General features: G+C 41.1%; 1 pseudogene; it reads right to left on the bottom strand.

Annotated features, from left to right (window-relative positions):
• LOC123484992 overlaps positions 1 to 15,941 on the bottom strand; it is a 50,621-nt pseudogene that overhangs the window by 21,436 nt on the left and 13,244 nt on the right.

Genomic DNA, 15,941 nt, shown 5'->3' with positions numbered 1-15,941 from the left:
GTATGGAGGGTCCAGTATGGAGGGTACAGTATGGAGGTAACAGTATGGAGGTACAGTATGGAGGGTAACAGTATGGAGGGTAACAGTATGGAGGTAACAGTATGGAGGGTAACACTATGGAGGGTACAGTATGGAGGGTACAGTATGGAGGGTACAGTATGGAGGGTAACAGTATGGAGGGTAACACTATGGAGGGTACAGTATGGAGGGTACAGTATGGAGGGTACAGTATGGAGGGTAACAGTATGGAGGGTACAGTATGGAGGGTAACAGTATGGAGGATAACGGTATGGAGGGTAACAGTATGGAGGGTAACACTATGGAGGGTACAGTATGGAGGGTACAGTATGGAGGGTACAGTATGGAGGGTACAGTATGGAGGGTAACACTATGGAGGGTACAGTATGGAGGGTACAGTATGGAGGGTAACAGTATGGAGGGTACAGTATGGAGGGTACAGTATGGAGGGTACAGTATGGAGGGTAACAGTATGGAGGGTAACAGTATGGAGGGTACAGTATGGAGGGTACAGTATGGGGGGTAACAGTATGAAGGGTAACAGTATGGAGGGTATAGTATGGAGGGTACAGTATGGAGGGTACAGTATGGAGGGTAACACTATGGAGGGTACAGTATGGAGGGTAACACTATGGAGGGTACAGTATGGAGAGTACAGTATGGAGGGTACAGTATGGAGGGTACAGTATGGAGGGTACAGGTATGGAGGGTAACACTAGTGGAGGGTACAGTATGGAGGGTACAGTATGGAGGGTACAGTATGGAGGGCACAGTATGGAGGGTAACAGTATGGAGGGTAACAGTATGGAGGGTACAGTATGGAGGGTAACAGTATGGAGGGTACAGTATGGAGGGTACGTATGGAGGGTAACAGTATGGAGGGTAACAGTATGGAGGGTACAGTATGGAGGATTACAGGGGTTCCATGTTTAGTAAAGACATCAGAGGTAACTTTGTTACAGTAGTCAATATTCAAAGATTTGGATGGTTCATGGATAGATCCAGATCGTTCACCCATTGTTCACATGTCTACAATTGATATTGATCAGTCATATGATTGATATTGATCAGTCATATGATTGATATTGATCAGCCATATGATTGATATTGATCGAGTCATATGATTGATATTGATAAGTAATGTGATTGATATTGATCAGCCATATGATTGATATTGATAAGTCATGTGATTGATATTGTTCAATCATATGATTGATATTGATCAGTCATATGATTGATATTGATATGTAATGTGATTGATATTGCTCAGTCATATGATTGATATTGATCAAACCATATGATTGATATTGATAAGTAATGTGATTGATATTGATCAGTCATACAATTTATATTAATCAGTCATATGATTGATATTGATGAGTCATAATTGAGTGACAAGAAGTAGCTGAAGAAACAGTCACATTGTGTTATTTAATCTGTTTTCCTCCTAAAAGGGTGTGGCCCTGAGTCTGTGTGATTATTACCTCACTGGCCAGTTTCTCATATTCCTCCATGAGTTTCTCATTCTCCTGGTTGACTCCCAGAATCTTACAGATACGGTTGGCTGCTGTCTCCGCCTTAGAGACACATGTCACATTACTGTCAAATCATTTATCACATCATATGGAAACAGTCTGGACAGTTTGAATTGCTGATGTGATCAAGCACCCTAAAATAATGTGATGACAGCCAAGATTTAAAATAAAAGTTTTATTGGTTATATTTTTTTTAGATGTGTAAGTTTTGGATATCACATTTTAATATTTCAGACAGGAACAAGGGATCCCATGTTAAAATATTCAACAGTAATTCATTGTGTGAGAACCTACTTACAGTAAATGGTAGTATTTGCACGTGGTAATTCAAGCATACGGGCACTTCAATAATCACTGCAGTCCAAAACCACACATACTCAAAGGGCTCTCTACCTGCTCTGCTCCAGCAAAAGCATGGTAGAAGCAGGAGACATAGGTCATGATAGCTCTCTCATCAGGCTTAGGGGTGTTGATGATGTCTGGAGTGGAGGGGGTAAATGTGGGAAAAAAAGAGAGGGGGAGCTCTGAGATCGTATCACACTGATGTTTTACAGTCAACAGTATCAAATCAAACTGAGGACTGGTCAGGTTCAGTGGGTAAAACAAAAGGGAGTTTCTTCAAGGGAGCGTGGAAGCAGTATTCCCGCCATCCAAGAGAGACAGAGAGGAACAGAGAGGGGGGGGGGGGGGGGCAGAGAGGGGGCTGCATGTTGATGAGAGAGAGAGAGAGGGAGAGAGGTACATGTTAAAGAGGGGGGGCTACATGTTAATGATAGGGGGAGAGCTACATGTTAATGATGAGAGAGAGAGGGGGGCTACATGTTAATGTAGAGACAGAGAGAAGGGCTAGCAGCACATACACCATCCTAGACTGGCGCATTAGATGGCACATTCCTCACTGGCTGGATGAGCCATTATTAAAGGAAATACACTCAAAAATCTACATTTGATGTTTTCTTCCACCTCAAAAGAAAGTATTCTGATGTGATTTAAGCGTTGCCGTGTTACTCAGAACATCCAATTTCGTTGTTTCTCTCCGAACAATTGTAATTTCGGAGTAAAAAACAAAACAAAAATCTAAAACCAGGAAAAAATTTACCTAAGAAAACATAATTTGGGAAAAATATAAAACATAATTTGGGGGGTAAAAAATCACGATTTTTTAGCCCCTAAGTTGTTTATAACCCTTATTTGACCAGGTATATTGACAGAACACATACTGCACTGCTTTCTCTTCTCCACTAGGGAGTTTCCTGGTGGGAAAAAGTGTAGCTCGCGAAATGTTTTTTAAAAAGTACTGTCACCTAAAGTTGGAGGCCCCCTATCTAAATATTTACCTTCAGCGTCCCAACATCTTGGGGATGTCCAGGTATTTCTCTGCCACTTCAAAGGCCAGGTTCTTACCCAGGGTCTCCTGCTTGAATAAGGTAAATACATCATAACTAACATGAATACTGTATAACTATATCATAAAAATATTCATCCATCTGTATTCAACACATCATCAATGTAAAATTAAAAACATGTAATTCAATCATCTACTCCATCACTATGGGCTATAAATGTAACAGTTTCAGCATTCAACATGGCAACTCCAGGGGGACATACAATACATTAGTGGGCCTTTAGCCTTGGTCCCTACACACTGTGCCTTAATGTCCCAGATGTTATCAACCTTTCCTTAATGTCCCAGATGTTATCAACCAGGTGTTCTTAATGTCCCAGTGTTATCACCAGGTGTTCTTAATTCCCAATTTATCCTGTTCTTAATGCTCCCAGATTTATCAACCAGGTGTTCTTAATGTCCCAGATGTTATCAAACAGGTGTTCTTAATGTCCCAGATGTTATCAACCAGGTGTTCTTAATGTCCCAGATATTATCAACCAGTGTTCTTAATGTCCCAGATGTTATCAACCAGGTGTTCTTAATGTCCCAGATGTTATCAACCAGGTGTTCTTAATGTCCCAGATGTTATCAACCGTGTCATAGCTCGTTTATACAGTCGTTGTGGCTCGGTTTAAACAATCATCAATTTGTAAAAATAACAAATCAAGGAATGTCCCGCAACCCACCAGGAAGCTTTGGCACCCACCTGTGGGCTATGTCTATGTGCGACCAGGGGATCTCTCACAGGTCAACTAACCCTGTTTTGGTATGGGCTCCCCTGTTCTGGTATGGGCTATCCCTGTTCTGGTATGGGCTAGCCCTGTTCTGGTATGGGCTAGCCTGTTCTGGTATGGGCTAACCCCTGTTTTGGTATGGGCTAGCCCTGTTCTGGTATGGCTAACCCTGTTCTGGTATGGGCTAGCCCTGTTCTGGTATGGCCTAGCCCTGTTCTGGTATGCTACCTGTTCTGGTATGGGCTCCCTGTTCTGGAATCTGCCCTGTTCTGGTATGGGCTAACCCTGTTCTGTATGGAGCTAACCTGTTCTGGAATGGCTCCCTGTTCTGGTATGGGCTAACCTGTTCTATATGGGCTAGCCCTGTTCTGCCACAGCAGTGTCAAGGCTTGGCTGTGTGGCCTGGGATAATGTTACAGCACTGCAACACACCCCAGGCCATGTTAGCACATCTCAATGCTAAAACCACACACTCGGGTCACAAGTCAGGATGACTGGAGACAGTTAACCCATAGAAAGAGCCCTAAAGAACCTAACCTAATAGTCTACTGTCTTAGCTCTGGGCTACATATGGCCGCTGTGGCCTGAAACCTGTCATCTCCTCCCGGCTGGACTGATGAGTTGGGGTAAGGGAGGACAGGAATGGAGGAATGTGCCCACACTGAAGGCTTTTGCTGTCCGTTAAAATGTTACATTTAGCAGATTGCTCTTATCCATTTACTTCGAGGCATTAGGGTTAAGTGCCTTGCTCAAGACCCCCAGGTTTTTCACCTAGTCGGCTGGGGATTCACCAGCGACCTTAGGATTACTGGCACAACCTCTTATGTCTCGGTATCAATTGTGCAGTTGTGTTTTTATGTATGTCTGTAAATGTCTGTAAATACTGTAAATACTATTTTTCGTACATATTTCCCTATCAACTTTTCATCTTCTACATTTTTCCTGCCCCCTCACTCAATGTGGAGCGGATTCTATTATTACTTGCCTTTATCTAGAATCTAGAATCTCCAGTTGAAACTAGCTAGCCAGCTAACTAGCTACTTGCTTTTGCTATTAGCCACACTATGTTTCACCCAGAATTATTTTTTTTGATTATTTTAATCACTACATTAATCCTTTCCCATCTGCCCGCGTTATCACCCAAACATATCAGTTTTTAATCACTGAATCACTGGACCTTTAACTCCGGTTCATCGCTGCCACTAGCTACAACAACCGGACGCTGTGGTCTGGCTAATCATCCTACTAGGCCCATCGCCCATCTCGACTATCTCCTCTCTGTCAACGGCGCCACCTAGTGTTGACCCACCCCCTCCTAGACTGGTCTGCCGGCAAATCGTCTGATGTATTCCGACGTTAACCACGAATTCCTCTATCTGCCTACCCCCCGCTAGCACCGCTAGCCGTGCCTCTTACTCACTAGTTTACCACCACCTTATGATACTCACATCCTGATGTCTCTATGTTCCTTTTTGGTACTACATCCTGTTTATGTTTAGCCTCAGCCCAAACATGTTAGTTTATTGTTGTTTTGGGTTATTTCTAATTTTACTATATCCTTAGCCCCCAGCCTAGCTAAACCTGCCTTAGATGGCTCCTTTGCCCCTCCCCCTATACACTCGGAGACCGACTCAATTGATGCCTCCAGCGTGCTATCTCTTTCATTGTTACCCAACGCTTAGGTTTACCTCCACTTTACTCATATCCTTCCATATCTTGTCTGTACATAATGCCCTAATCTTTTCTATAACACCCGATCTCCCCCTTTATTCATGTACAACACTAAGACAGTTCTTAAACCTTTCCTATCCTTATTCTTCCTCCTCTGTTCTCTGTATTAAGCTAACCCAGGCCCCTGCAGCCCTCAGTATCACTCCTACTCCCCAGTCGCTATCATTTATACTTTGTCGCAAGTCTTGGTTTCTTGCACATAAATATCAAGTCTACTTCCTAATTTGAGTTATTCTCTCGTTACCTCACTCTGCCAACCCTGATGTTCTAGCAGTGTGCTGAATCCTGGCCAGGAACCACCAAAAATTCTGAAATTTCCATCCCCAATATACATTTTCCGTCTATGCTGCCAAGGGTGGTTCAATCTCCTGTAGAGATAGCCTGCAACTCTATCCTTCTATCCGGTCTGTGCCCAAAAGTTTGAGCTTCTACTTCTAAAAATCCACCTTTTCAAAATAAGTCTCTCACTGTTGCCCTTGCCTACAACCCCCCTCAGCCCCCAGCTGTGCCCTGGACACCATATGTGAATTGTTTCCCCCCATTTCTAGGTTTTACTGCTTGGTGACCTATTTTCTTAATCCCCAGCCATCCTACAATCCAAGCAAGATGCCCTCAACCTCACGCAAGTATCCACGAACCTACCAGTACAACCTAAATCCGTAAACTTGGGTACCCTCATAGATATCATCCTGACTAACCTACCCTCTAAATACACCTCAGCTGTCTTCAACCAGATCTCATCACTGCCTTATTGCCTGTCCGTAGCGGGTCCGGTCAAGCGACCACCCCTCATCACTGTCAAACGCTCCTAAACCTTTCGAGAGCCTTCCTATTGACCTGGCCCAGGTATCCTGGATGATATAGATCTCATTCCGTCAGTAGGGGATGCCTGGTTGTTCCTTAAAAGTAATTTCCTCTCAATCTTAAATAAACATACCCCATTCAAAAAATACAGAACTAAACCTATGCCCCTGGTTCTCCTCAGACTTGACTGCCCTTGACCAGCACAAAAACATCCTGTGGCGTACAGCATTAGCATCAAATTTCCCCCGCGATATGCAACTTTTCAGGAAGTTAGGAACCAATATACACAAGCAGTCAGAAAGCAAAGGCTAACTTTTTCAAACAGAAATTTGCATCCTGTAGCACTAACTCCAAAAAGTTTTGACACTTAAAGTCCATGAAATAAGACCACTTCCTCCCAGCTGCCCACTGCACTGAGGCTAAACACTATCACCACCATATCTCAATAATCGAAATTTCCATTTTGCTACAGCTGCCTCTTTCCTCTGCTCCACTAACCCGTCCACCAACTCCTCCCCTCTGCCAACTTGCCCATACCCCCCCGCTTCTCCTTCACACAAATTCAGACAGCTGATGTTTTGAAAGCGCTTCAAAATCTGGACCCCTACAAATCAGCTGGGCTAGACAATCTGACCCTTTCTTTCTAAAACTACCCCGATATTGTCGCTACCCCTATTATAGTCTGTTCAACCTCTCTTTCCATAACGTCTGAGATCCCCAGGTTGGAAAGCTGCCGCGGTCATCCCCCTCTTCAACGGGGGGTGACACTCTAATCAATTTCTACAACCTATATCCATCCTCCCTGCCTTTCGAAAGTGTTCAAAGCCAAGTTAACAAACGATCATCGACCATTTCGAATACCACCGTCTTTCCTATGCAATCGGTTTCAGCTGTCCGGGTGCACTTCAACCTCAATCCTCTATTATCGCGTTGTAATATACTGTGCACTCTTCATCGTGGCCCTTTCTCTGTCAACCACTTCTTTTGAGACTAAATGCCTTGGTTTCTCAAATGACTGCCTCGCCTGTTCTCCAACTACTTCTCAGATGAGTTCGTGTGTCAAATCGGAACCTGTTGTCTGGATTCCTATGGCGTCTCTGTGGGGGGTGCCACGGGTTCAATTCTTGGGCCACACTTTTCTCCGTGTATATCAATGATGTCGCTCTTGCTGCTGGTGACTCTCAATCCACTTCTCAGCATGACACACCATTTTTATACATCTGGCCCTTCATTGGACACTGTGTTAACAAACCTCCAAACGAGCTTCAATGCCATACAACAATCCTTCATAGCCTCCAACTGCTCTTAAACACTATAAAACTAAATGCATGCTTTTCAATCGAGCGCTGCTGGCACCTGCCCACCCACTAGAATCACCACTCTCGCCGTCTGACCTAGAGTATGTGACAACTACAATACCTAGGTGTCTGGTTAGACTATAAACTCAACTTCCAGACTCACTAAAAATCTCCAATCCAAAGTTAAATCTAGAATCGCTTCCTATTTCGCAACAACCTCCTTCACTCATGTTGCCAAACATCCCTGTAAAACTACTATCCTTCCTTCTTTCTTTACAACAACCTCCAACACTCTACTCAGCAAATTGGATGTAGTCTATCCAGTTCATCCGTTTTTCTCCAAAGCCCCATACACTACCCACCACTCTGCTTCGCTCTTGTTGGCTGGTCCTCACTACATGTTTCGTCAAACCCACTGGCTCCAGGCCATCTATAAATCACTGCTAGGCAAATCCCCCCTTATCTTATCTTGGTCACTGCACACCCACCCGTAGTCTACGCTCCACAGGTTTCTCCCTGTCATTCCCAAAGCCAACACCTCCTTGGCCGCCATTCCTTCCAGTTCTCTGCTGCCAATACTGGACGTTGCAAAAATCTCTGAAGCTGGAACTCTTATCTCCCTCAATACTTTAAGCATCAGTTGTCAGACACCTTACTGATCACTGCACCTTACACACCACTATTATCCCACCCACTACCTCATCCCTTATTTTATTTTTTCTTTTTTCACCAGTATCTCTATTTGCACATAATCTCTTGCACATCTAGCATTCCAGTGTTAATACTATTGTAATTATTCTCACTATACCTATTTATTGCCTTTCCTCCATATCTACATTTTCACACACTTATATATATTTTCTATTGTATTTCTATTTATGTTTTTTACCCCATATTAACTTGTGTTCTTTTTTATTCACTACTTTCTTTATCTTGGCCAGTCTTGTGTTCTCAACTACCTGTTATATGAAATAAAAAATAAAAAAAACTGCTAGGCTACCCGCCGCCCTGATTAACTAGGGTCCTAGCTGCAGTAAGCCTGGGATCTCCACGGCTCTGTCTCCAGCGCCGGACAGAAGGAGCACCTCTCTCTCTCCTGTTGTCTTCACCCCCAGAGAAAGAAAGACATTACTGGTGGAATGACAAAAGATTTTATTCTCCCATTACAGGTCAATAGAGAAGTGGGATCAAGAAAGCAAAAATATTTACCTACAGAAAACAATGTTTAAATGTACACTTAGATTTTATATAGTGCAGCCAAAATGCTGTCATCTTCGATTTCATTTGTTTACTTCCTATAACTGTCATATAGTTTATCTTCGTTTTATCATCCTCTTGACCAGTGAATCTCTATGAAGTAAACAGGACTCTTGACCAGTGAATCTCTATGAAGTAAACAGGACTCTTGACCAGTGAATCTCTATGAAGTAAACAGGACTCTAGACCAGTGAATCTCTATGAAGTAAACAGGACTCTTGACCAGTGAATCTCTATGAAGTAAACAGGCAGTTGGGTTAGTATGGTGGTTGGTGTCTGCATCTCCCATCATGCACTTCAGCCCAGGTCTAGGACCAGACTAGCCTGAGTGCCAGTCTGTTAGTGTCATCATATCATGACAATGAGTGACAAGGAGTTGGCCTGAAGGCACTCAGCCAGTCCTAGACCAGCATGCATTGGGGCTCAGGCCACACCAAACAGAGACCTTGTTGAGCTTGGCATAGTCGATGAGGTCAGGACGGTGTCTGTGTATCAGGGCACACAACGCAAGGCCGTCCTTCCAGCTTCACAGCCAACCAGGGGGGGGAGAGAATCATATTAGATCATCACGGCGGGCAGCCACATCAATAGCCAATTAAAAAACGCCTGGATCGAATAGTCTTCTAAGGTCAAGGGACAATTACATTTGACTTCCTACTAAAGCTTTGTGTTCATTGGTTCTCAGACTGATAGGTGCAAGTGTGTTGATACTGATGATTTGTTGCCACAGAATGTTTACATAGCAGGTTAGGATAATTAACATGGTAGGTTAGGATAATTAACATGGCAGGTTAGGATAATTAACATGGCAGGTTAGGATAATTAACATGGCAGGTTAGGATAATTAACATGGCAGGTTAGGATAATTAACATGGCAGGTTAGGATAATTAACATGGCAGGTTAGGATAATTAACATGGCAGGTTAGGATAATTAACATGGCAGGTTAGGATAATTAACATGGCAGGTTAGGATAATTAACATGGCAGGTTAGGATAATTAACATGGCAGGTTAGGATAATTAACATGGCAGGTTAGGATAATTAACATGGCAGGTTAGGATAATTAACACGGCAGGTTAGGATAATTAACATGGCAGGTTAGGATAATTAACATGGCAGGTTAGGATAATTAACATGGCAGGTTAGGATAATTAACATGGCAGGTTAGGATAATTAACATAGTAGGTTAGGATAATTAACATGGCAGGTTAGGTGAATTAACATAGCAGGTTAGGAGAATGAGATTAAGGTTAGGAAAGGGTTAGCTAAAACGCTACAGTTGTCAACAACTGTTGTCCCTGTCGCGACCACTAGATGGAGCTGTAGGCCTACTCCATCTGGCCACAATGGTAGAAACGGAATCAAACCACTAGACAGAGCTGTAGGCCTACTCCATCTAGCCACAATGGTAGAAACGGAATCAAACCATCTCTGGCGACAAATCATCAGTAAAGGGTACAAGCCTTTCTAATAGGCTGCTCTCTCTGCTGCAGAACTCAATCAAATGGATGGTTGTGATTCTCCAAGCTGACATCAATACACATTGATCAGTCTGGGAAGAGGCTTCTACCCAGCAGTTAAAGGCCCAATGCAGCTGTTTTTATATCAATATCAAATCATTTCTGGGTAACAATTAAGAACCTTAGTGTAATAGTTTTCCATTAAAATTGACAAAAATAGCTTTTTTAGCAAAAAAACGATTTCTCAAGCAGAACTTTGCTAGGACTCTCTGGGAGTGGTCTGAGGGAGGAGGGGATAACTGAAAACGAGCTGTTATTGGTAGCTAGGTTGGAACTCTCTTTGTTATTTGTCTATTAATCAATTTACCACCTGGTGATGTCACCAGGCAAGCCGAGACTCCCGCCCCCATGCAAACCTGCTGATTAGAAGGTTCTGTGTAGATTGAATTTTCAACCAGAAACTATCAGGAAATAACAAATAACACTGATCAAATGTTTTCACACTTGTGCTGGTGCTAGTTTCATCAGCTGTTGTACAATATGATACAAAACACAGGAAAAAACGAATGTTGACTGCACTGGGCCTTTATCAGATTTAATCACAACCAATGAATGGCAAAGCAGAGTGGTCTTTTTAAAGCCCTGATCTTAAATGGGGCAACGTAAGCATTACTGGACTGGTGGGCTGCTGATAAAGGCTGAATTAACATGCAGCTCTCCTCTCTCTCTCTCTCTCTCTCTCTCTCTCTCTCTATAACATGTAGCTCTCTCTCTCTCTCTCTCTCTCTCTCTCTCTCTCTCTCTCTCTCTCTCTCTCTCTATAACATGTAGCTCTCCTCTCTCTCTCTCTCTCTCTCTCTCTCTCTCTCTCTCTCTTTAACATGTAGCTCTTCTCTCTCTCTCTCTCTCTCTCTCTCTCTCTCTCTCTCTCTCTCTCTCTCTCTCTCTCTTTAACATGTGCTCTCCTCTCTCTCTCTCTCTCTCTCTCTCTCTCTCTCTCTCTCTCTCTCTCCTCTGCTCTCTCTCTCTCTCTCTCCTCGCTCTCTCTCTCTCTCTCTCTCTCTCTCTCTCTCTCTCTCTCTCTCTCTCTCTCTCTCTCTCTCTCTCGCTTGAATCTCACTAAGTAAATGGACTCACCTGACATGGAAGTTCTGGACATTGACATTCCTGTAGGGGGCAGTCTTTCTCTGGCACCATAGAAGAAGCCCCTCCTTAGCAGAGGTTTCTACAGGAGAGAACATTGTGATGTTTATTGTGACAACCATACATCCCTGGCCCTATCAAACTCTCCAAAGGCCCATGTCATGTGCTCTATGTTGGTAATCCTGTAGCTCAGTTGGTAGAGCATGGCGCTTGCAACGCCAGAGTTGTGGGTTCGATTCCCACGGGGAGGGGGGCAGTATGAAAAATGTATGCACTCACTAACTGTAAGTCGCTCTGGATAAGAGCGTCTGCTAAATGACTAAAATGTAATCTATGATAGCCACATTCATTACGGGACGGTTCCCCGGACACAGACTGGTCCTGGACTAACAAGCACTTTTAATGGAGAATCTGTCGTTGATGATTTTCAGTCCAAGACTAGTCTGAAATCTGGGTCCAGGAAACTGACCTGATGTGTTCTAATATCTAATTCTGTCTTATGAATAGCACCTACAGTCCAATAGGATCTGTCGTTAGTGGTTTTCCTCATCAATAACATAAGCAGCTAACCTTCCACAGAGATGACATACTAATCACTATACATAACACTATAACTACATGACTATATTAGCTAACCTTCCACGGAGATGACATACTAATCACTATACATAACACTATAACTCCATGACTATATTAGCTAACCTTCCACGGAGATGACATGCTAATCACTATACATAACACTATAACTACATGACTATATTAGCTAACCTTCCACGGAGATGACATACTAATCACTATACATAACACTATAACTCCATGACTATATTAGCTAACCTTCCACGGAGATGACATACTAATCACTATACATAACACTATAACTCCATGACTATATTAGCTAACCTTCCACGGAGATGACATGCTAATCACTATACATAACACTATAACTCCATGACTATATTAGCTAACCTTCCACGGAGATGACATGCTAATCACTATACATAACACTATAACTCCATGACTATATTAGCTAACCTTCCACGGAGATGACATACTAATCACTATACATAACACTACAACTACATGACTATATTAGCTAACCTTCCACAGAGATGACATACTAATCACTATACATAACACTATAACTACATGACTATATTAGCTAACCTTCCACGGAGATGACATGCTAATCACTATACATAACACTATAACTCCATGACTATATTAGCTAACCTTCCACGGAGATGACATGCTAATCACTATACATAACACTATAACTACATGACTATATTAGCTAACCTTCCACGGAGATGCATGCTAATCACTATACATAACACTATAACTGCATGACTATATTAGCTAACCTTCCACGGAGAATGACATACTAATCACTATACATAACACTATAACTACATGACTTATTAGCTAACCTTCCACGAGATACACCTAAATCACTATACATAACACTATAACTACATACTATATTAGCTAACCTTCCACAGAGATGACATACTAATCACTATACATAACACTATAACTACATGACTATATTAGCTAACCTTCCACGGAGATGACATGCTAATCACTATACATAACACTATAACTACATGACTATATTAGCTAACCTTCCACGGAGATGACATGCTAATCACTATACATAACACTATAACTACATGACTATATTAGCTAACCTTCCACGGAGATGACATGCTAATCACTATACATAACACTATAACTGCATGACTATATTAGCTAACCTTCCACGGAGATGACATACTAATCACTATACATAACACTATAACTACATGACTATATTAGCTAACCTTCCACGGAGATGACATGCTAATCACTATACATAACACTATAACTACATGACTATATTAGCTAACCTTCCACGGAGATGACATACTAATCACTATACATAACACTATAACTACATGACTATATTAGCTAACCTTCCACGGAGATGACATACTAATCACTATACATAACACTATAACTACATGACTATATTAGCTAACCTTCCACGGAGATGACATGCTAATCACTATACATAACACTATAACTACATGACTATATTAGCTAACCTTCCACGGAGATGACATACTAATCACTATACATAACACTATAACTACATGACTATATTAGCTAACCTTCCACGGAGATGACATGCTAATCACTATACATAACACTATAACTACATGACTATATTAGCTAACCTTCCACGGAGATGACATACTAATCACTATACATAACACTACAACTACATGACTATATTAGCTAACCTTCCACGGAGATGACATGCTAATCACTATACATAACACTATAACTACATGACTATATTAGCTAACCTTCCACGGAGATGACATACTAATCACTATACATAACACTATAACTACATGACTATATTAGCTAACCTTCCACGGAGATGACATACTAATCACTATACATAACACTATAACTACATGACTATATTAGCTAACCTTCCACGGAGATGACATACTAATCACTATACATAACACTACAACTACATGACTATATTAGCTAACCTTCCACGGAGATGACATACTAATCACTATACATAACACTATAACTACATGACTATATTAGCTAACCTTCCACGGAGATGACATGCTAATCACTATACATAACACTATAACTCCATGACTATATTAGCTAACCTTCCACGGAGATGACATACTAATCACTATACATAACACTATAACTACATGACTATATTAGCTAACCTTCCACGGAGATGACATGCTAATCACTATACATAACACTATAACTACATGACTATATTAGCTAACCTTCCACGGAGATGACATGCTAATCACTATACATAACACTATAACTACATGACTATATTAGCTAACCTTCCACGGAGATGACATGCTAATCACTATACATAACACTATAACTACATGACTATATTAGCTAACCTTCCACGGAGATGACATGCTAATCACTATACATAACACTATAACTACATGACTATATTAGCTAACCTTCCACGGAGATGACATACTAATCACTATACATAACACTATAACTACATGACTATATTAGCTAACCTTCCACGGAGATGACATACTAATCACTATACATAACACTATAACTACATGACTATATTAGCTAACCTTCCACGGAGATGACATGCTAATCACTATACATAACACTATAACTACATGACTATATTAGCTAACCTTCCACGGAGATGACATGCTAATCACTATACATAACACTATAACTCCATGACTATATTAGCTAACCTTCCACGGAGATGACATACTAATCACTATACATAACACTATAACTACATGACTATATTAGCTAACCTTCCACGGAGATGACATACTAATCACTATACATAACACTATAACTACATGACTATATTAGCTAACCTTCCACAGAGATGACATACTAATCACTATACATAACACTATAACTCCATACTATATTAGCTAACCTTCCACGGAGATGACATACTAATCACTATACATAACACTATAACTCCATGACTATATTAGCTAACCTTCCACGGAGATGACATGCTAATCACTATACATAACACTATAATTCCATGACTATATTAGCTAACCTTCCACGGAGATGACATGCTAATCACTATACATAACACTATAACTCCATGACTATATTAGCTAACCTTCCACGGAGATGACATGCTAATCACTATACATAACACTATAACTCCATGACTATATTAGCTAACCTTCCACGGAGATGACATGCTAATCACTACACATAACACTATAACTCCATGACTATATTAGCTAACCTTCCACGGAGATGACATACTAATCACTATACATAACACTATAACTACATGACTATATTAGCTAACCTTCCACGGAGATGACATACTAATCACTATACATAACACTATAACTACATGACTATATTAGCTAACCTTCCACGGAGATGACATACTAATCACTATACATAACACTATAACTCCATGACTATATTAGCTAACCTTCCACGGAGATGACATACTAATCACTATACATAACACTATAACTACATGACTATATTAGCTAACCTTCCACGGAGATGACATACTAATCACTATACATAACACTATAACTACATGACTATATTAGCTAACCTTCCACGGAGATGAAATGCTAATCACTATACATAACACTATAACTACATGACTATATTAGCTAACCTTCCACGGAGATGACATGCTAATCACTATACATAACACTATAACTACATGACTATATTAGCTAACCTTCCACGGAGATGACATGCTAATCACTATACATAACACTATAACTACATGACTATATTAGCTAACCTTCCACGGAGATGACATACTAATCACTATACATAACACTATAACTCCATGACTATATTAGCTAACCTTCCACGGAGATGACATGCTAATCACTATACATAACACTATAACTACATGACTATATTAGCTAACCTTCCACGGAGATGACATACTAATCACTATACATAACACTATAACTACATGACTATATTAGCTAACCTTCCACGGAGATGACATGCTAATCCCTATACATAACACTATAACTAC

Source organism: Coregonus clupeaformis, unplaced genomic scaffold (assembly GCF_020615455.1).
Source record: "Coregonus clupeaformis isolate EN_2021a unplaced genomic scaffold, ASM2061545v1 scaf0527, whole genome shotgun sequence".
Taxonomy (NCBI): Eukaryota; Metazoa; Chordata; class Actinopteri; order Salmoniformes; family Salmonidae; genus Coregonus; species Coregonus clupeaformis.
Note: the sequence above shows the minus strand (reverse complement) of the source record. Positions and strands in the feature narration are given on the sequence as shown.